Source organism: Danio aesculapii, chromosome 23 (genome assembly GCF_903798145.1).
Source record: "Danio aesculapii chromosome 23, fDanAes4.1, whole genome shotgun sequence".
Lineage (NCBI taxonomy): Eukaryota > Metazoa > Chordata > Actinopteri > Cypriniformes > Danionidae > Danio > Danio aesculapii.
Genome location: NC_079457.1, coordinates 43,494,818 through 43,516,854, shown reverse-complemented (window position 1 = coordinate 43,516,854; position 22,037 = coordinate 43,494,818). Strand labels below are relative to the sequence as shown.

The 22,037-nt window shown below is 37.3% G+C and overlaps 1 protein-coding gene across 3 annotated transcripts in view; it reads left to right on the top strand.

Annotated features, from left to right (window-relative positions):
- The first annotated feature begins 8,035 nt into the window (after positions 1-8,035).
- phc2a (polyhomeotic homolog 2a (Drosophila)) overlaps positions 8,036-22,037 on the top strand; it is a 61,826-nt gene continuing 47,824 nt past the window's right edge. For 2 of the 3 annotated variants that reach the window (XM_056449010.1, XM_056449008.1), the window contains exon 1: positions 8,036-8,144. The gene's annotated coding sequence lies outside the window, so the exon portion shown is untranslated. The remainder of the gene's footprint in view (positions 8,145-22,037) is intronic. The other variant, XM_056449009.1, reaches the window with a different exon arrangement.

Here is a 22,037-nt window from a genome sequence, read left to right as displayed (position 1 = left end):
ATTTTAAGATGAACACAGCAAATCATTTAATTTCTATACACAATTTAGTTAAAGTGTTAAAAAAATAGACATTTGATATTCACTAAAGATGTGTCAAATATTAAACATTAGGCTTTTGAGGAGGATTTCTTTTTTTCAATCATCTCTCAGTCAATACAAAGTCACACCCACACAAAAATACAGAACTTTGATCATTAAAAAATAAGCAGATGAATATTATTTACATAAAGCACATTATTTGTATAAGTGAAAGCTGAAATTGAATGCATTTTATGTAAGCAGTTTGCTACACTGTTATAAAGATCTATAGCCATACTGTATGTGGTCTGGTTTATGATTTCTATAAGAAACTATAGCTAATCATTAATACAGATAGCCTGAGCATGCTGATAGGAAAATATCTGCAAAAAACATAATGTAAATTCAAAAGCAAGACACTTTGTAGTCCACTGAATAAGAGGAAGTCTATGTGAACGTTTTGTTTTAAAGCTTGTAACGCTCTACCCTACATGCAAATAAGAGTTTTAGTGGTTTGATGTGGCAGCAAATAATGAGGATTTCTGAATAGAAGTGGTTAAGTAATTCATGATTAATGTTTTAACGTGTATATGCAAACAATGTAGAAGCCATTGTAACCCAGTAATTAGTATTTTAGGGCTGAATTTGGGGTACATAAAACGTTGGATTTAAAATAGGGATGCTCCGATCGATCGACCGGAGATCAGTATCGGCTGATAATCATATTTCGCGACTCGCTGATCTGGCTGATCTCACGAACCGATCACAAGTGTTTGTTTACAACTTTACAAGCAGAGGAAGATGCACGTGCGCATCCGAGATATACATCAGCAGCGCTACAACACATGAGCAACGTTTCCAAATTGCATTGTTACTAATGGTGACTGTCTAGTGCCAAAGTGTAAGACCTCTTTTGGCCGGTCTGTTTTCTCTGTAAAGGGAGCCAAACTGTGGAATGATTTACCTGTTAGCTTAAAATCAAAAAGTAATCTAAATATTTGTAGTAGTGTTCTTAAAAAGTGGTGAAAAGCAAAACAGCAGTGTTTGCACAAATAGTACTGTTAGTTTGTTGGATCATGTCGCCTTTGCTTTTGCCTTTGCTCCAGTAATTTTTTGTAAAGAATTATGATGCTGTGTATTTTTTTAATATAGTTCCATTTTGTCAATTTTGTCAAGTCTCCTGTGGACAGGTGTTGAGAATTAGCAAGTTTTCTAAAACACTTAAACAAATGCATTTGGTTGTCCAGTGTTATTGTGATGTCCATGTCAAATAAATACATAAATAAATAAATAATATATCTTACTTTTTTCTGCTGCTTTTGACCATTACATGTGTGCATCATCCTTAATTTATTTGCTTAGGTAAGGTGAGATCTCATACGAAGAGGGAAAATGTGCGTTATTCAATGGCAAAGTTATATGACGAAGCTTAAAGCATTAGAATCGATACTCGGCATTGATCTACACTAGATATCGCCTACAGGCCGTGAGCTTGCCGCCACATTTGTACAGTGCTCCCAGGACACTAAATCCAATCTGAAGATGCAGCACTGTGTACGGGTGTAGTAACAAGCAAACAAAGAAAACAAAGCATAAAGACATAACATTTCATAGGTAATATTTCCATTTTTACGTTTTTGTCTGTTTGTGCTCAACATCGTTAGGGTTATTGATGATAATACCGACCCAGGCTCATTCTGAGAACGTAGTCTCGGGGACGTTTCTGGAGACCGCGAAATACGTAGCCGGGGGTACAAGCGGCTGCATTTCATTTTTTTAAGCGAACACTGCGGGGCGGTGTGACGCCGTTTCCCTTCGGCGCTCGCCGGCCGGCCAGCCGGCCGCTCGCCTCCGTGTGGAGGGCTTTCCCGCTGCAACCAGTTTGTCCGGTTAGCTCTTCGTGTACTCAAGGCGACCACGATGACGACGACGACCGGGTTCGAGTCCGGGGAAGAGCGGTTCCAGGAATCAGGTAAGAAAACAAAAACAAAATCCAAAAAATGAAGCGAACAAGTTCGTCACAGGGTGAGAATGTGGTCAAAATCCAAAAACGTGGTAAAAACCAGACGAGGGCTTTTCTTTTTCTGGACGGCTTTTGTGAACCATCGTTGGTTGGGTTTGGGGACGGAGGAGGGCGGGTCAGCCGATTGGCCGGTCGCACAGTCAATCATTCCGTCATGAAGACAGGCAGATGGGCGGAAGGTCGTTCGACAGCGGCCTCTAGCGGGTTTACGCGAGAACGGCGCGGGAAAAAGCGCGCACAGCGGCCTCTCGCGGACTCGCGAAAACAAAAACTGCACAAATACGTACCTCCCGGGATGTATTTCGCGGTCTCCAGAAACGTCCCCGGGACTACGTTCTCGGAATGAGCCTGGGTTGGATAATACAGTCTCTTACTGTATTGACCATAAGGCAAAGTAGCACTAACTTGCACTAAATACTAGGCCTATGCTCATTTTGTTGAATAAAATCAGCAAACAATGTAAATGAAATATGACAACAAGATGCTGCAGAGCCGGAAACTTGTATTATTGTCAGCTAAATTCACGAACGTTAGTTTTTGAAGTAACTTATAATGGTGCCTGATAACATAACAGTGCCTGCGCCTCAATGTGCATACTGTCCACCCTAAATTATTGAATATTACAAATGTTATATACCATTTAGATCAGAAAGGTGGATAAGCACATTGAGCTGCAGGGATATCAGTGATTCACACAAGTCATCCATAAAAGAGATTCATTCACAAACGAACCGCTCCCTCTGTTAGCATTAGAAGTAAAAACAGGAGAGGGGGTGTGTTTCAGGACACGGATTAGATCAAATTTAACAGGTAGGGAGGATAATACATTTCCATGCACGCAAACACATGCTCTTTGTCAGCAATGCTCATGCGGTCACTGATCCACCGATGTAGAAAAGGGATGTAAAATATAATTATATTTACATACTGACCACAGGTAAAAACTCCTGATCATATATATATATATATATATATATATATATATATATATATATATATATATATACATACTGTATCTATGGCTCCGGATGGCAAGTCCTTTACTGTACCTTGGTCCCACACTCATATCAAAGGAGCGCTACCCTGTACTAAAATGGCAGCAATATTGATGCATTCCTTCCAACAGACAACAACAGCATAGAATCAGAATCAAAATCAGATTTTTTATTGTCACTGAACAAAATACAACGAAATTTACATTTGCCCTTCCCTTCAGTGCAGTCCTATTTGTCTAAAACAACAATAAGAACAAGAGATAAAAGGTAAAAAGGCATCAATAACTATAAAAGAAGTAACAGTACAATGTTAGAAGTGCGTATAAAGTGCGTATAAAGAGGCAAGTGCATTTTCTAGCAGCTTTTTAATTTTAAAAATGAATGTTGGACAGACATTTAATGTAAATATCTATGGGTACTCGGTAACGGGCGATCACCATGACAAGTAATCGGTACTCAGTATCATCTGCAAAAATCCTGATCAGAGCATTCCTACTTTAAAACATTTTGTAGTATCTCTTTATATAAATAAAAGCATATGAGGAACAAATATTCACTTTATTCAGCTAATTAATTTACTGTTTATTAATATTAAGTTAGTAGTTAAGCAGGATTAAAGAATGCAGAAAATGCACTCATGCAGAAAACAGCATTATTATGTGCTTTATAAGTACTAATGCATAGGCAATATGCAAATAAATACTACATTTTATAGATGAAATGACAAATAAAAAACTGATCATTTAAAAACATGTTGTCGTCATTGAGTTACAGATAATTTCTCTAATTTAAATAGCTCTGCACTTTCTAAAACATAAACTGTACAGGCTCATTAACGATAACGATCTCTCTCTCTCTCACACACACACACATACTGACATAACAGAAGCATAAGGAACTTATTATCAGAGCAGAAAATAGCACAATCACCGCCTTCATTCTCCCGGCTGTCCTCTGACCTGTTTAATTATGTGGACGCGGTGTATGCACCTGTGTGTCCCACACTATTACACCACCCATCACTTAACGGCTTTTAGTATCTCAGCATCCTGTTCCACATCCAGCTACTTTATAGCCTCATACCACAATCCAAAACACAATCTTTGAGTCTCCCTCCGGCAAAAACGCAGACTTTAGCGATGATTGCTGTTTAACTCTCTTTGTTGAGGTGGGCTCGTAAAAATCAGGGTCAAGCAACAGAGGTGTGTTGTAGACTTCAACCCCCCACCGGCGGTAATGAGACGCAGAGACTTTAATAAGATGGAGGATAATGCAAGCATGCAGTCAAGACATTAGCACGCTGTTGTTATATAGGGTGAGCTGCCTGTTTATAGCAAAAACATGCATTAATGTGTCATGCTTACATTCTATTACATTCTCATTGTGTGATACTATGATATTAGATTGAATAAACGGTCACATTTTATAATAAGTGGCCTTAAATACTTTGTACTTAGATCAGAAAATAAGCACAATGTATTTATCGTATTTACCTACAGTGTTCAGCGTAATTGAGTACAATGTAATTTGAAAATTTCTCGCTGAATATAGGCAATGTATTTTGGTGCATTTAAACAAAAAGATTTATTAAACAGATATACTTATTAAAATAAAATTTTAGTCACCAAACATATTTAGAAATTGAAAAGTTAATACAATTAAATTCAAGCTAAATATTGCAAATGTACAACAAAATTTTCTTGATTTTTTCTCTTTTTTAAATTTGTATTTAATATTTTTCTATATCATATAAATTTGGGTGTACTAGTTTTTGTTCCGTTATTTTAAGTTACTTTGTTAGATAAGCTCCAGATTTGGCTTCAGTACTGACTAATCTAATGTATATGCACAAATATAATGTTGTATAGCCTATTAAAAATATGAATTTAAAAGATAGATTTTTGAGAGGTGTACTTATATATGCTGAGCACTGGATTACTGCACAACACTTCTGTTGCTCTTGACAGGTCTGGAGGTATATGTAGGTTTAAGGTTGGGTTAAGGTAATGGATGGATCAATAGTGAAATTAATTATAAATATCATTACAGAAATTAACTAAAGATGTAATTATAAGCAGATCATTTCTAAGCATTAGTACATTTTAAAACGTTTCTTAAATGATTCGATTAATGTAAGTACATAATTAAGGCCACTAAATATAAATTGGTATCCAATATGCAAACTCAATATGATTTTTTATACAGTATACTTTGGTCACTCTTTACTTTAGGGAACACTTCAAACTGTAAGGTAATTTTGCTTGAATTACACATCAAATTTACTGCTTATTATTAGTTAGTAAGATACTGTAAAGCTTAGGTATGGGTTAGGATTTAAGTATGAGGTAGGATGTGTCACATATATAAATAATTGAAAATAACAATGTAAATAATTGCTGTAAGTTGACAGTATTAACGGCAACCAAAATACTTCCAGTAATCAATTTAAAGAGTACATTTCAGTAAAACTCAGTAAAATTTATAAGTGCACGGTAAATTAGCAATTACAATTGTGCTGTAAAACTACAGCACAGTAGTAATTGATCATTTATAAGCCCCTTTCACATAGTGATACCGGTTAATATCCGGAATATTTCTCCGGAACAACTTTACCGGCAATTTCAAATAAGCGCTGTTCACACAGGCAAGGATGTTCCGGAATTGTTCTGGCGAACACCATTTACACATTAATTCCAAGATGCCATAAATTCTGAAATCATTAACCAGAAATGAGCTCTAAACGGCCACACTTGTATTAAACATGAAGGGTGTCAGTCTTTATCTTGATGATTTCACTTTTATTTTAAACTTTAGCAGCGCTCCTTCACATCCACGCGTGACACGCATTTAAACGCAGAGCTTCCAGGTAAACTCACAGCGGTTTATCATAAGTATTTATCGATCATTTTTTCCACAGTTGGCACTAAGAAGGAACACAGAAACGTTATCTGATTAACAAGCAGCAGCTAAAAGTATCAGGAGAAGGATTTAAAGCTGTTTATTTTCATAAACAGTGCAGATGTAAATTCATCTTATTGGTCGAAGTAGACGTCCATTCCAGGAAGCATTCCAGGAAGTTGCCGGTAATGTTACAACTACAGGTATTTTCAAAAAGGGCTTGTTCACACATGATTCCTTTCCTGAAAATTGTTGGTAATTTTCCGGAAAAGGCTGTATGTGTGAAAGGGGCTATAGTGTGTTTGTACATTTTGCCAGTAATGCTGTAAAAATTGCCAGTAGTACTGTAAAATTTAAAGTCGCAATGTAAATTTTACAGTACTACAGTCAACTAAACTTGGCAGTAATATTTCAAATTTTACAGCAATTTTTTACAGTGTGGGAAAAGCCAAAATACATAGCAGTGCTTCACACACATAGACTTTACCTGGGCGGGCTGTCCAGGTATATTAATGGCTGCCCAAGTGTATTGAATGGCAGTTTTTTTTACCAATATTACTATTATTTTACGCCCAAGATTACCAAACATCAGCATTCGGTTAACGAGTGGAAATTCTTCTCTTGTAACTACACATTTTGTACTGCTCATTGTGTTTGTGCGAGAACTGTCAACAACACTTCCTCAGACAGTCTCACATGCTCTACGGACACCCAAAAAGATGTGCCTTTTTGAGGCCTAAAAATGTGTGGTGCCGGTGTTTCTAAATCTACTAAAACGCCCGAGAGTTGACTTTTGCTTTCGCTTTTTTTACTTTAGCTTGTTTTATTAAAGATTACTTTGCACTTGGATTCACAGCTGACAGTGCACACAGCCACTAGACTGAGAGAAAAAGTCTAGCTGCTAAACGATTCTAAAAAACTGTATACTTGGAGAGGACTAAATACCATCTAAACTAGCTGCAGAATATATGCATTGCCTTATTTAAATATTTTACTCTTTATATTCTAATCATTGTTTAATCATTAATAAATATTATTAATTTTAGAGATATTGTCTGTTTTATTAATTTTTCCTGTAAGTTATTTCTCATTTGCTGTATTTGTTATTAATGATGATGTTGATATAATACATATTTTATACATATCTAAAATGCTTTGGCAATACTGTATTAAATGTCATGCCAATAAAACAACCTGCACTTGAGAGAGAAAATGGGAGAGAGTGAGAGCTGTGTGCAGTTTGCTCCTAAATAGCATAAAAATAAGAGAAATAGTGGATTTCTTTTTTATTTCAACAGTATTTTAAAAACTTTACACCGTGAAAAGAAACAGCATATAACAGCAAATAAAAGTATTGTTAAAAAAACACTGTTTTGTGTCACATGTAGTTAACCATTTATATGCCGTGGGTAAAGGATGTGTTTCAATCCGGCTACCACCGCAAGTATATTTCAAACCTGTGGGAAGCACTGCATTGCATGGGTCAAAATTATTATTTTTCTCTTATACTCCAAATCATCTAAATATTAGGTACATAAAATATTTGTACATTTCCTATCATAAATATATGATTTCTCATTTTTGATTAGTATTGTGCAGTGCTTAATCTGCACAACTTTAAAGACAATTGTCTTAGTATTTAAGATTTTTTTAAAGACCAGATTCCAAATTTTCAAAGTTGTATCTCGGCCAAATGTCATAACAAACGTCGTCAATAAAAAGCTTACTTATTCAGCTTTCAGATGCATAAATCTCAATTACCAATTGATACTTAAGACTTAAGTTTTGGGGTCCAGGTTCACATATGCTCATGCAGAATAAGGCATTTATAAGTACTAATGAAAACACAGAGTAGTCTACTATTCTTCTTCCAATAAGCAAGTATGGTCACCAAATTAAAGTGTTATCAGCAAAATTGGTGCATCTACAGTCCACATGTATATCACAACCCTGTCAAAGGCTTTCTATGAGAGAGCGAAACAAGAGAGAAGAAAAGGGAGGAGCTAGGGGTGGGTCATAGTGATTCTGAGGCCCCTTATTGGTCTACTGGTATCACGTGATTGCTTTAGGAATGCTAATTCATGCTGTATTTTCTTCTCCTCCTCTGCTTGGTGTAGTCTGTGCCTGTCGGATAGAGCAGACCTCAGACATGGTGTAGGATATCAGGAAAGGAGCAAGCGGTTGAAGTTGCAACAAGGCCTGTGTTGAGGGTATGTACAGCTTTACTATCATCATTATTAAGATGTGCTGTTGTTTAAGGCTTCATATGTGACTGTGAGTGTCACTTGAGTAGGAAGTCCTGCTTATGTCTCTTGAGGTTTCAACAGCATGTGTGGTCTGTATGTTCAATAGAGTGCATAAATGTGCGTATGCCTGTGCATGTCCGTCTCGGCACAATGAAAGCTGTTTACTTTGGAGAATTCCACCACATGTCTGCACTGCTTTCAGGACAGTTACTACTATCAGGGAGAGGGGTACAGATTGACACAGGTGGGCTTGAGGAACTAAAGACATTCCATTCAGCTAAAAATGGATGTTCTGTCATCATTTACAGTCTCATTTCCTTTCTAAAGCTTTCATAATTACATAGTTGTGTCCATTTAATGAAAGATAAAAGAGGTTGTATTTGACCCCATTGATTTTTTATATTAATGAGTGAATAGCTTCTTAAATGTGACAAGATTTCTGACTGAAGTAAGGGATTTATTTAAACGTGACACATCATTTGCGATGTTTTAAGGATTATCAATGAGTTTGCTTAGTGCACGTGTACACAAGAAGGTTTTAGTCCTCCCACAAGACCAAATGGAGACAATGCATTCCCGGACAGGGGAATGTTGCACTAGAAGACTGACTGACTGACAGCTAGAGCTGATACAATTCATTTAACCTATTGCCTCTCAAATGACAAGACCATCTGCACACTTTTGCAATAAGCTAGTTTGACCCGACACTCTGTAAACAAATCCAAGAGCGGCGATGCTTGTGTGTAATCCTGCTAGTGTCATCTTATGAATTTGACACTGAACATCTGGACGCTTGTGGTTGTTAGTTGCTTGGCAGCTTTTATACGTGATACGCTTTGTAGCAGATAGTTTTAGATTTGCTATTTTTTTCTGTTGATTACTTAATATTCCGTGGACTACTAAGGTATTATATCAGGTTGTTACAGATGAATAAAGCTAAGCATGTGCATTTTAAACCGCCGATGGGCAGGTCACTTGTGTACGGTAATTGGGGTAAGACCCTCATGTTTTACACTTGCCTTTCCTGTGTCATGGGCCTCACAATGAGCTTGAGTAGTTCACCCTCACCCTCAGGTCACTCTAATAATCAATCAAACAGGAGGGACACAACTTTAGTCCTCCTTTAAACACCAGGAAATGAGGGGCTCGTTGGTAGCCCATGAGGCTCCTGTAGTCAACAGGGAAGAGACAGACTGGAATTAACACACTCATGTAAGATTTGTTCTTTATCAATCTCAAAAAATGTTGGATGTTTCATATATCTCCTAACAGTCTTTGTTTGTGTAACTTTTAAATAATTATTGTATGTACTTGTTGATGGGACTTGTTGATGAGTATCTAAAACAAATACTAAGAGAAATACTCAACCATAGACTATTATTTTAGTTGATTAAAACAAAATGAGAACACTAAAAGGCAAACTGTAGTTCTAGCACATTATAATTGATATTATTCATGTATGTTTTTTTTCAGTTTTTTATTTTACCTAATAGATTTTTATGCCAAAACTTAATATTGTCTGAATATTTATATCTATAATATTTAGTTTCACTTAAACATTTTTTAAACGAACACAGGCTCATCCGTTTCTGGAGATCGCGAATTATGTAGCCTGAAGTATGTATGGCTGCATTTTTTTTTTTTAACGAACGCTTCAGGGTGGTGGGTGGGTAGGTAAATCTGTGCTTTTAAAAATACTATTGGTTGGGTTTAGGGAAGGAGGAGGGTGGGTCAGTCGATCAGTCAGTCAGTCATTCAGTCAGTCAAACGGGTTTACGAGAGAACAGCAGGTGCGAATGGCACTCGCTAGAGAAATTTGAAATCTCAAAAAACGTACACAGTGGCCTCTGGTGGATTCGCAAAAACAAAAACTGCAAAAAAACATCGCTCCGGGGATGTATTTGGCACTCTCCAGAAATGTATATAGAGGTATGTTTTCAGAATAAGCCTGGGTTGTTTTAAACACTTTTTTTTAAAGTGGGTCAGATCACATACTTGTAGCGACGTTTAGCCACATTCCAACTTTAGCATCACATAACTAAATAAAACTAAACATATTATATAAAAACAATGTAAACTGATGGAAACCATCATTGAGAAAAAATATTTAGAATTAAAATGAGATTTTTTTAATGCATTGATTGATTGATTTTTTTATTTGCAGAGATTGTTTTTGTTTAAATTGAAAGGGTGGGGTTGTTGTGCAGCCAGTCACTAGTGAGTGGTAAAAACATTTTAGCTTTTAGCTTTTTTGAGTGATGCGACGACATAAAGGTCACAATTTAGAAAACAACATTTTTCACTATTTTCACTTTGTTTAAGTTTATATTAGGATTTTTTCTGGGTAAATTAAGCAGAACAAAAGTGTTTTCTGAGTTTATTTGGAAATTTGGATCAATCAAGTCCCATTGATAATGAATAATTCAATCTTGCTTCTTCAATAGGTGAAATCCCTACAGCACAGCCCGTAGAGCACTAAACGCAGTTGCTTTCGCTTTTAACAGACAGCGGCCCATTTAAGGCCATATATCACAAGCTGGTGATGGTTCTTTTGAGGAAAGAGGCCTGTGTTTGAGCACATGCAGCGACCCCCTTGATCTCTAATGAGCTATACGGGACTCAGCAATATGTGTTATGTGGCATCTAATGGTGAGATCCATCTCCAGCGATGAAAGCGGTGAGAAACAGTAACAGATGAGCTGAGGTGTGTTCATATAGCTCTGTCTGAGCACTCGTGAAGATGAGATGCAGACCCAGCGCTCACCATGACATTCTTCTGTCATGGCTGATGACGCTCCCGTGTGACTCTTCCATTAACACAAACTCAAAACAGACCGCATGTCAGCGCTCTCTCTTTCATTTCTGACAGTTTCTGATACTTATCTGATGGTTAGATATGTACCCAGCTCTTCTCTCCTGTCTTTCCTGAAGAATGACAAGTTTTGTCCTCAGAGAAATAGTTGTGGAATGTGTATATGCTTGCGATGCCCTAGTTCAAGAGTGGAAAACTGCTGAAAGTAACTGATCAAGCTGAGTGCTGGATCAGCAGAAATAACTGATTGTTCTCAGTCTTTGAGTTCAGTTCATCAGTACTACTAAATCTAGCAATATTTGCAAAGACAACCATTTGATGATGTTCTTTTATTCTAGAGGAAAACATTTTGTGATATTCACAACACACAGAAAAGGAAAGGAAATCAGTAACCCCAATGTTAAGTAGATTATTTTAAATGTAAGAGTTTAGTCTGAATGTTAAATGCTAATTAAATTATTAAAGGAAATAAAATTAGGAAACTTATTATTTGTGTTTAACTAATCAAAATAGCTACAAATGAAGTTAGAGGATAATTCTGAGTGTAATGTAAAGTGACCTTGACAACAGGGAGTGTGGATCCAATCGCAGGTTTATTTATGCAGAGAAGGTCAGTTAAGCAATGGTCAACACAGGGGCAAACGAGTGTATACTGGCAATCCAGAGTTGTAATCACATACACAGGTGAATGGTCAAAACAGGCAGGCAGCAGGCAACAATAACCAACAAACAAGGCGAGGGTCAAAAACACGGCAAGACAAGGCAAGGAAAACGCTTGGTATTGTTAACAAAACTGTTCAACAAGACTCAAAGTGAGCCATAAATATGTGCGTGTAATCAGTACTTGAGCAGCATCAGCTGTGTGAGTGTTATTAATGGAAACTTGGAGCAGGTGTGTGTGTGTGTTGCATTACAGGACTTGTAGTTCATTTTAAGACATGATTGTAGTCCGTGCAAATGGGAATGTTCTCCAGCCATCTATGAAGGTTAGATCGCTGGTGATCGTGACATTGAGCTTGATGCATGTAGTTGCAGAGTAGAATTTAATGAATCATGAAGTGTTTGCATGAATCAGTTGAGTGAATGATTCAGTGAATGACTAATTTATAGGTCCTGTTTACACCTATAAAGAAGATATAATTCTTAATAATCCGATCATAAGTGGGCAATAGTAGATACTGGCCTAAATGGGGTCTAAAAAGCATTTTGTAGTGTAAACATAATATACCACATAATGTATCACGAGATCAAATTCTTAAACATCAACTTTTTAAACATTAAAACTTAAATATTAACTACATTTTTCTGTCAGTCCTGATTCTAACATAAACCAACAACATATATGATTTTGCACTATTAGATTAGAGATCAGAAGAAGGTAAACCTGCCCATAAACCCTCCCCTTAAAGAAATCAGGAAAGTACTGTAGTTAAAACTGGATAAAAGAGATGAATTGCAACGCCAGGTGAATGTGTCGTCTTTGTATACTTGGGATCAGATTGATCAAATATTGAAGATGCCATGAATACGGTCACTGTCAGTATGTTCCAAACATGATATATCTGCATGGAAAGGGCACATTGGAGTGAAGACAACAGTAGATTTCATACTCAAAAGCTTTTTAATAGTTCCTAGAATTGTTGGCAAGTTCTGACTCTTTGTTAGATTCACACTGCAGGAACTGGGAACAAATTTAGTTTAGGTTTAGGGATGCTATTGGGGGAACCAAATGATTTCCTACTTCACCGAAGAGTCTAGCACAGTAAAACTACAAGTGATGTAAGTGTATGCGTATGTGTGTGTCCTACAAGAAATAAGCACACAACATACAAACATAAACAAGCTTTTGAAGCAGCATTTTTCCTCTTGCCTTAGTCTGCAGCATTGTTTTCGTTTCTCAATATATTATCTACAACACTACAAGTAGTTATGTATTGTGTATGTTTACATAACATATTTCTCTGTGTTTCGATCAGCGTGTCCTCCATTATCCAGTTGTTAATTTTGTTCAGTTGATGTCATTGTCCCCGACTTACATAACTTCAGAGATCCATGTTATGATGCAACCTAAAAAATGGTCCAGGGCGAAATTAGTTCTAGGGAAACTGGACCTGGAGGCTAGTTCAGTTCCTTTAACAACCTGGTGCAAAAGCACCTACTCATGACCATCATAATAAAGGGTTGTTCCGAACTTAAATGTTCAAACCTGAATGCTTGAAAGTCTCCTTAGGAATGATTATTTGCGTATATTCTTCTGAACAAAATATAGCCTTATTTATGTCCTGAAACAATCAATGTTAAACTAAATCCGCTTAATGCATACTTCAATGACTCATGTTCATTACATGTGCAGTTATGGGTGAACTTACAATGGCCACTGCATGTGCAGGTCAGTTAAGATAAGATATGAGACTGCGCATGCATTGCACTTCCTTACTTTTAAACTCAACAGTCAAAGTGGTATTATGTCACAAAAGTATGCACTCAGAGGAAGAAATTGAGGCTTTAGGGTGGCATTTGGGACAGACCAGTTTTAAAAAGTGTTCAACCTATTCAGTTGTGTCAAAAGGACAGACTTTCAAAAAGAAAGTCGTTGTCGCTGCATACTAGAGTAATAGTGTGAGACTCTTTTAAATCAAGAAAACTATGATCAGCACTCTTTTATTGCCTGTACCAAACCTGAAAACCGTCACTAACTAATGCATAAAGAGTAAAATCATTTTCTGAATGTGCACAGATCTCACTTCTTTCCAAGTAGAGAGAGTCTTTTTTCAGTAAAGCAGACTGGTGCCTGAATGAGAATGTGTGAGAGCTGCTGACAGCCTGTAGTAACTGCTTGAGAGTGTATGAAGTGAGTGCAGACAACTCTCTCTCTCTCTCTCTCTCTCTCTCTCTCTCTCTCTCTCTCTCTCTCTCTTTGTCGCTCTCCTCTCTCTCTCTCTCTCTCTCCTCTCTCTCTCTCTCTCTCTTCTCTCTCTCTCACTCTCTCCACCACTGAAAAGCCAGATGAAAGTGATTCTTGCCTGCCTCTGAGCACCGGCCCAGGTGTTCTCCGTCCTGCTCTCCATCTCACTCAGCTCTCCGGCTCAGCAGCCGACAGCTACACAGCTGCTTGACATAAATCTCCTCTTTCTTTTTTTTTTTTTTTTTGGAGAGGCAATGCTTTGGGCATCAATGATTTGATTTTTCACCAGCAGTGGCAGAAACCACTGGTATTTGGCCCATATTCTCTCCTGTTTTCGCTATAACCTAAAAGGCATTATTAGGTTATATATGTGAAGGTAACTTTATTGAATATTTAGCTTCTGTATATTTTATGACCCAAAATATTAAAATACTGCCACATTTACTAGTTTGCATATCTAAATAATATTTTATTTTATCAATCAGTAGATTTTAGAATCATTCTTTATTCCACCCAATGTTTATTTTATATTGAGTATAGCATCAGTATCAATTCATGGGAACATTTAAAGGTGATTTGATAAGAGATGTCATTGTTTATTATTCAATGACACTTATTCACAAAGAAGGAAAGCCCTAAAGTGGCAGATGTGTCAATCAAGTGTCTTTTAATTAGAACTGACACATTTCTTATCAGATTTGGAGATACGGAGGTAAAACACTGTATTTTATTTTATGAGTGTTACATTTTTAGACATTGTCAGACAAATTACAGCGACAGGCTTCTTAAAGCACATAAAAGCTTCATGGTTCTCATGTTTTCAATATTTACAGTCACTTTTCATTTCTTGTGTTACACTCTATGCTTTTCACCTTAGGACTGAAGTAAATCAAAGATCAAAAAGGTAGTTGAACTCTGAGTGCGAACATTACGTACAAGATCTGTCATCTCTTCCTCCCTGTTTGCTAAGTTCTGCCTGACAGCTTCACGGCAATGGATTTGACAGGTTTTTTGTGTTTCACACGAACAAGGTTTGCTCAGGTGTTTTACCCATGAGTGCAAACTACCAGTAACCATTTGCTATGGCACAAAATACCCACTAAAATATTTGAACTTTTGTAGTGTTTGTAATGCAAAAACCAAAGTTACACAAGGTCAAGCTAAATAATTGCTTAACAACATTTCAACCAGTGGAACAGTATGGCTCAGCCAATGATATGAGTTTGTGGTGGGGCCAATAAATGCCATTCAATTTCCTCACAATGAATTTTTTGGTCTTACCTGAAGAGTCAATCAATAAAAAAACTAAGTAAACCACAACTTGACTTTGGTTTGGTTTATAAGCAGAACCTGAATGTTGCATCCTTTAGCAAATAGGGGAGAGTTCAGGACTATTTTTGTTTATTGTTAGCCATTTGCCTATAAAATGTACATAATAAAACAATCCTGAATTCTGAAAACATACCGCTACATACATTTCTGGAGAGCGCTAAATACATCCCAGGAGCTATAGGCTGTTTTTGCAATTTTTGTTTTCGCGAATCCACCAGAGGCCACTGTGTGTGCTTTTTCAGATCTCAGATTTCTCTCGTGAATGCCATTCGCGCCTGCTGTTCTCACGTAAATCCACCTGAGGCAGCTGTCAACTGACTAACTGACTTACTGAATGACTGACTGACTGACCGATCAACTGACCCTCCTCGCTCCCTAAACCCAACCAATAGTGTTTTCAAAAGCACCGATTGACCCGCCCCCCTTCCCTAAACCCAACCGACAGTTTTAAAAAGCGATCCAGAAAAAGAAAAGCCCTCACCTTATTTTTACCACGTTTTCAGATTTTACCACATTCTCACCCTGTTATTTACTTGTTTATTTTTTGCTTTTGTTTTTGTCTTACCCGCTTTCTGAAACCGTTCTTTGAAGGACTCAAACCCTGTCATCGTGTTCAACTACTCACTGCATCTCAAGTCCGCTAATGTACATGGTGAGCTAACTGGACAAACTGGTAACAGCAGGAAAGCCGTCCATATGGAGGTAAGCAGTCAGCTGGTAATCGTGAAAAGTAACGGCGTCATACCACACCGTAGCATTCGTTTTAAAGACGAAATGCAGCCATACGTACTTCTGGCTACATAATTCGCGATCTCCAGAAATGTACATAGGGTTACGTATTCAGAATGAGCCTGTGTTGTAATAAAAGTTGCCAGTCAGCACTGATCATGGCCAGTGCACCGACATATAGTGCGATTGTGCTTAGGGCATCCTGAGTTCCGACTCTGATCCCGTCCCCTCTCTCTCTCTCCAACTTTGTTTCCTACATACTGACCTATCATTATGAATACCAAAATGCCAAAGCAAAAAAAAAAAAATAACAAAACTGCTTTACTGTTCCAAACCAGGCCAAATTCCAACTGCATAGAAATATGACTTATATTCTGAATTTTTTTGGGTGGGGTCAGAAACTAATATTTTTTTATAATTATTATTGTTTTGTAAAAATTGTATAATTCAGAGAAAACTGATTTTTAACTGTGTTCTGTCAGTAATAACTCGTTGGCTTGAAGGCTTTGAGCTTTTCTGTAAACTGAGTGGTCTCTGGGGCATCTGTGTATCTGATTCCTTCCCTGTGGTAATGTAGTTTTATGGCTCTGGGAGTTTGAACAGTGAGGGACACGTATGCTGCAGCCTGCAGCCTTTTTAAGCTGAGACAAAGGGGAAGAATACCGCCTGAAAGGCTCTCACACTTTTGGCAGGATGACGGTAATTTATAGTCCCAGTGTGAGGGGATCTTTGAGCTGTTTTAGACGAGCTAATCATTTTATGTTTGAATTATAGGGATAGCTCATCATAACAAAAAATGAAAATACTCTTATTTACTCACCTTGTATTTTAAATGACTTTTTTTTCGGTAAAAAATGTAAAATATTTTCTGTAGAAATGACTGAGGTGCCATTTACTGTACACCTTGTATTAAAATACATTTTTATCAATCCGGTCACAAGTGGACGATGCTAAACGCAAGTGGAAAAGGGGTTCAAAAACGCTTTTGATCAGATTGCTTTCATAGATGTCCATTTGCTTGAACAACAAAAAAAGTTCATCAACACTCTGCCTACTGATCTAACACCATATTATCATGGGAGGAGTTGTGAGAAAACAATGTATTTATATTTCAATGCGTTATATCAGGTGGCAGAGTGGTTAGTACTGTCGCCTCATAGCAAGAAGGTCACTGGTTTGAATCCCGGCTGGAGCAGTTAGCATTTCTGTGTGGAGTTTGCATGTGCTTTCTCTGTTTGCGTGGGTTTCCTCCGGATACTCCGGTTCCCCCACAGTCCAAAGACATGCAGTATAAGTGAATTGGATTAACTAAATTGGCTTTATAGTAATGAATGCGAGAGTGTATGGGTGTTTCCCAGTACTAGGTAGTGGCTGAAAGGGCATCCGTTGCATAAAATATGTGCTGGAATAGTTGGCCGTTCATTCCGCTGTGGCAACCCATGATAAATAAGGGACTAAGCCGAATAAAAATGAATGAATGAAATGTGTTATACCAAAACACACCATATTATAAAACTGAACAGCTCGTAACAGTATAACATTGGTTTGTTCATTCAGGAATAGTCAACTGTTCTGATGCCTGTATAAAACTTTAATGGCCAACATTATGACTTTGAAGAGAAAAGCCAAGTATGCTTAAGCATTTTGTCCTTTTATGACCACATCTTTTGACATCATGTCTAGTTATTGATTTGTATAATTTTTTAGTCCATGTTGCATTCATGTTTCAGTCAGAAGAATTTGTTTGTAAGTGGACCAGATCAATCGTTTCAGATTTCTTGCTCACGTTTGGTGCGCACCAGAGATTAGATAGCAGTTTAATTATCTATTTTAAGTGGAAAACTTTTGTATCGGCAGCATGATTATATATACCTGACTAAACTTTTTCACCTCATAAAAGTGGCAATTTAAAAAGCCTACAATCAGACGTGGCATGCCTCTCAAGAGGGTTTTAAATATGCTTTAAAGTGGATCTGTGCAACTAAAGCCATTATTTTTCTGATTGGGACATAATAATGAGACGGTGCTAACGATTGTGTGCCTGGAAGGAAATGCGTTACTGATGTTCAAACCCAGTTTATTTCACGCTTGGACTCCGCCTGATAATCAGAAATGATACACATCCAGCGTGTGAGCACTCGGCTGAATAAAACTACAGGAAAATGGCTAAAACCATGCTACTGTTTCAATTTATCTGCCTCCGCGAGCACCTAATTTATATGTTAATGGCTTCCTCTTAAATGATAGCTTTGAAAGCACAGAATCCCAAATCATTGTGAAATTACGCCACAGACGTTCCCACAGCCGTCGCTGATGATAAGGTAGTATTTTAGTATGCAAACATCTGTATATTAATGTCCTTCATTTACATGCACATGAATTGTAAACACCTGGATATTTGCATGAGCCAAAATTGGTCTGAATTTCTGACATTATCATGTCATCCCATATCATGCAAACTACAGTTCCTCTAAAAACACTCAGTCAGACAGAGAAATCCCCCTTCTGTCAGGCTCTTCACACTGATACCAAGGCGACTGGGGTCATATTTCATGCTTTCTCAGTTCAACAATGACGTGGCCCTTGCAGACAAAGCCGGCAGTTTTATGGTGGATCTTAAGGAAATGAGGGTCACAAATCTCCACATGGAGGGAATTGGCTAACATGGAGGATGATGGACACCAGAGAAGAGAGAGCTCTGGCAGGACTGAACAATGCCTTGTCAAGGATGAGATACATTTCTCGCTTTAACATGTTGGCTAAGTTCATCTGAAGTTCTGAAAAATGGTTTCTTTGAGTCATAGGGTGCATGAAGATACAGAAAGAGTTACTGAACGTTACTTTTTTCTGATTCACTCAAGCTGGAGGTTCAGTCGCTATTTATCAGCTCTGATTTATGACCGGCATTGATGTACGCTCAACATGCACATTGTAAAGTGAACGTGTTTCGTCAAGGTCTTTTGCCGCAGTGAAATCTTTGAGTGTGATATATTCTGTTGTGCTGCAGAGCGAGTGTTATTGTATGTGACAGAACCAGTGTTGGATGTGGAAGTGACTGCACGTCTGAAGTATCCATTACCGGCAGGAGCTCCTAATTACTTTAGTGTTTACTCACACTTGGCCAAAAGTGTCAAAACTGACAGCAAGCATCCTGTGATGAAGCTAATATCCTGGGAGACTGTTAGTTTAACTAGAAGAGTGGAGAGCATGACATGCTAATTTCAGGACAAATTTTATGTCATATTTACAGTTCTTAACTGATTATTTTATGAATTTGCAAAAAAAAAAAAAAAAACATAGTATTACCATGTTAAAAATGACAACACTGTGCAATGTTTCAATCCAATCAGATTAAATATGCATTAGGAACTGAATTTTACAGCACGTGTTGATCTAGGATTAGGTAATGATAATTTATAATATAATTGCATTCTTTTATAATAATAATAACAATGATTATTATTATTATTATTATTATTATTCATTCATCATTCATTTTCTTTATAAATGTCCCTTTATTAATCAGGGGTCACCACAGCAAATGAACCGCCAACTTATCCAGCATATGTTTTACGCAGCGGATGCCCTTCCAGCTGCAACCCAACACCGGGAAATGATGATGATGATGATTATGATGATTATTATTATTATTATTATTATTATTATTATTATTATTATTATTATTATTATATGCATATATAAATATATTATAATTGTATTTGTCAACAATTTTTTGTTTTTATAATTTTTTTATCAAATATTTTATTGAACAAATGTTTTATGTTTAGCAATGTAATAGAAAACGTATTTCTAAAATATTATAAAATATTTATATTTATAAAATTTTTTATAAAAATGTCTAAAAAATCAACATAGGTTCATTCTGGTAGCCCTATATAGATTTCTGGAGATTGTGAATTATGTAGCCAGAAGTACGTATGACTGCATTTTGTCTTTAAAACAAACGCTACGCGGCAGGACGACACCTTTCCTCTTCAGACGAACAGCTGACCGCGTACCTACATATGGACGGCTTTTCTGCTGTTACCAGTTTGTCCGGTGGTTCGCAGTGTACGTTGGCGGACTTGAAACACAGAGTGTAGTTAACCGTGACAATGGGGTTTGAGTCTGTCGAAGAACGGTTCCAGAAAGTGGGTACGACAAAAACAAAAGACAAAAAATAAAACAAACAAGTAAATAACAGGGTGATAATGTGGTAAAATCTGAAAACGTAGTAAAAAATTTGGCTTTTCTTTTTCTGCATTGCTTTTCAAAACACTGTTGGTTGGCTTCAGGGAAGGGGTGGGCACTGGTTAATCGATGCTTTTTAAAACACTATCTGTTGGGTTTAGAAAAGAGGGTGGGTGGAGATATCGGTCGGTCAGTCAGTCAGTCAGTCAGTCGACAGCGCCCTCTAATAGATTTACATGAGAGCAGCAGGCGTGAATGGCGCTCGCGCAAGAAATTTAAGATCGTTAAAGAATGCACAGCGGCCTCTGGTGGATTTGCGAAAACAAAAACAAGTACCTCCTGGGATGTAATTGCCGCTCTCCAGAAATGTATATAGGGCTACGTTTTCAGAATGAATGTGGGTTAAAAAATTAATACCATATAATAAAATGTATTAACTACTTATTATTGATAATTCACATTTGTTATGACAACATATATATTGTATCATTGTCATTGACAATTAATGTATAGTTACCACCATAAATCACCTACTGTCACTTTATAAGAGTTTATGAACAGCAAACTGCACAAAATGTTAGTGCAGTGTGCAAGACATGTGCATACACATATATGCAGTATTCAGAAGAGCGACCATCCATTAATCAGCTCTCTTCAGTCAAGCTGTCAATTTATGGCATGACAAATGCATGACAAGATGCACAACTGGTTTTAACAGTTACTCAACATCTTTTGATGGCTATGCTACAATGATACTAGCAGACTGGTTTAACCTGGCTGTGGCCTGTCCAGACAGGCACAGATAAGGTGTCTCATCCATCTGCAGTCATTCACCCCGAGGGTTAGACCTGCTTGTTTGATGTGGCCAGATAACCCATCTGTACCTGAAAACCTCAGTATAACCTCATCGTTTACAGCTCCGGTAATCCTATTTGTATTGTTCAGCGCAGACTTTGCATGACGTTTGCTACACCGAAAGCTCTTTTGCCTTGAGCGAGTGTAACTCAATTTAGTGCGAGGGTTTTGCGGGCTGCTGATGATGCTGGATGTTGAGTTAGCTGGTCTTTAATGCAGGCTAGAGAGCAAATTGAGTGGAATAATGTGTGGTGTAGTGTGCTGTGCTAGCTAGGGAAATAATGAGAGGAGATAGGGAGGGAGAGATGGACAAAGAGAGGACGAGTCTCTTTCAAGGTAATGGAGAATGGAGTGTAATAAGCTTTTGTGCACCCTTGAAAGATTCCACGTCTAATGGAAGGTTAAGCGGGATCAAACAATTTGCACAAATGTGTTCTGATGACTTCTATATCTACAATTCTGTTTGTGGTACTGGATGATATTCTCTTTTTCTTTTAATTCGCATCCAAACAAACTTAAATATGTGGGATTTCAGAACAGAAATGGAAGCTACTGCTCTGTTTTCTTTGTATCATTTAATATATTCAAATGGAGAGTTCAGATGGAAAAACCTCTAAGTGCCGTCTGAATTTCTATTGAAAATAAAAAAATTTCTCAGCCTCCTATGTTGATGTTGAGATATTTAACTTTAAAGACCAGGAAAAGGACTTATTCTTCATTATAAAAGTGATATTACTGAACATACACAGGAGCCTAATCGAAATGCCCACTTTAGAGTGGCATTTCAGATGACATTTGGAGGTTTTTACATCTGAACTCTTTAAATATTCTACAAATTAATTTAGTGGATTTTTAAATACTCATACTTGCTTAGTGGTTAGCACTGTCGCCTCACAGCAAGAAGGTCGCTGATTCGAGCCCCAGCTGCCTCAATTAGTGTTTCTGTTTCCGAAGACCTGTGCTATAGATGAATTGAATAAGCTAAATTGACCGTAGTGTATGAATGTGAATGAGTGTGTATGGATGTTTCCCA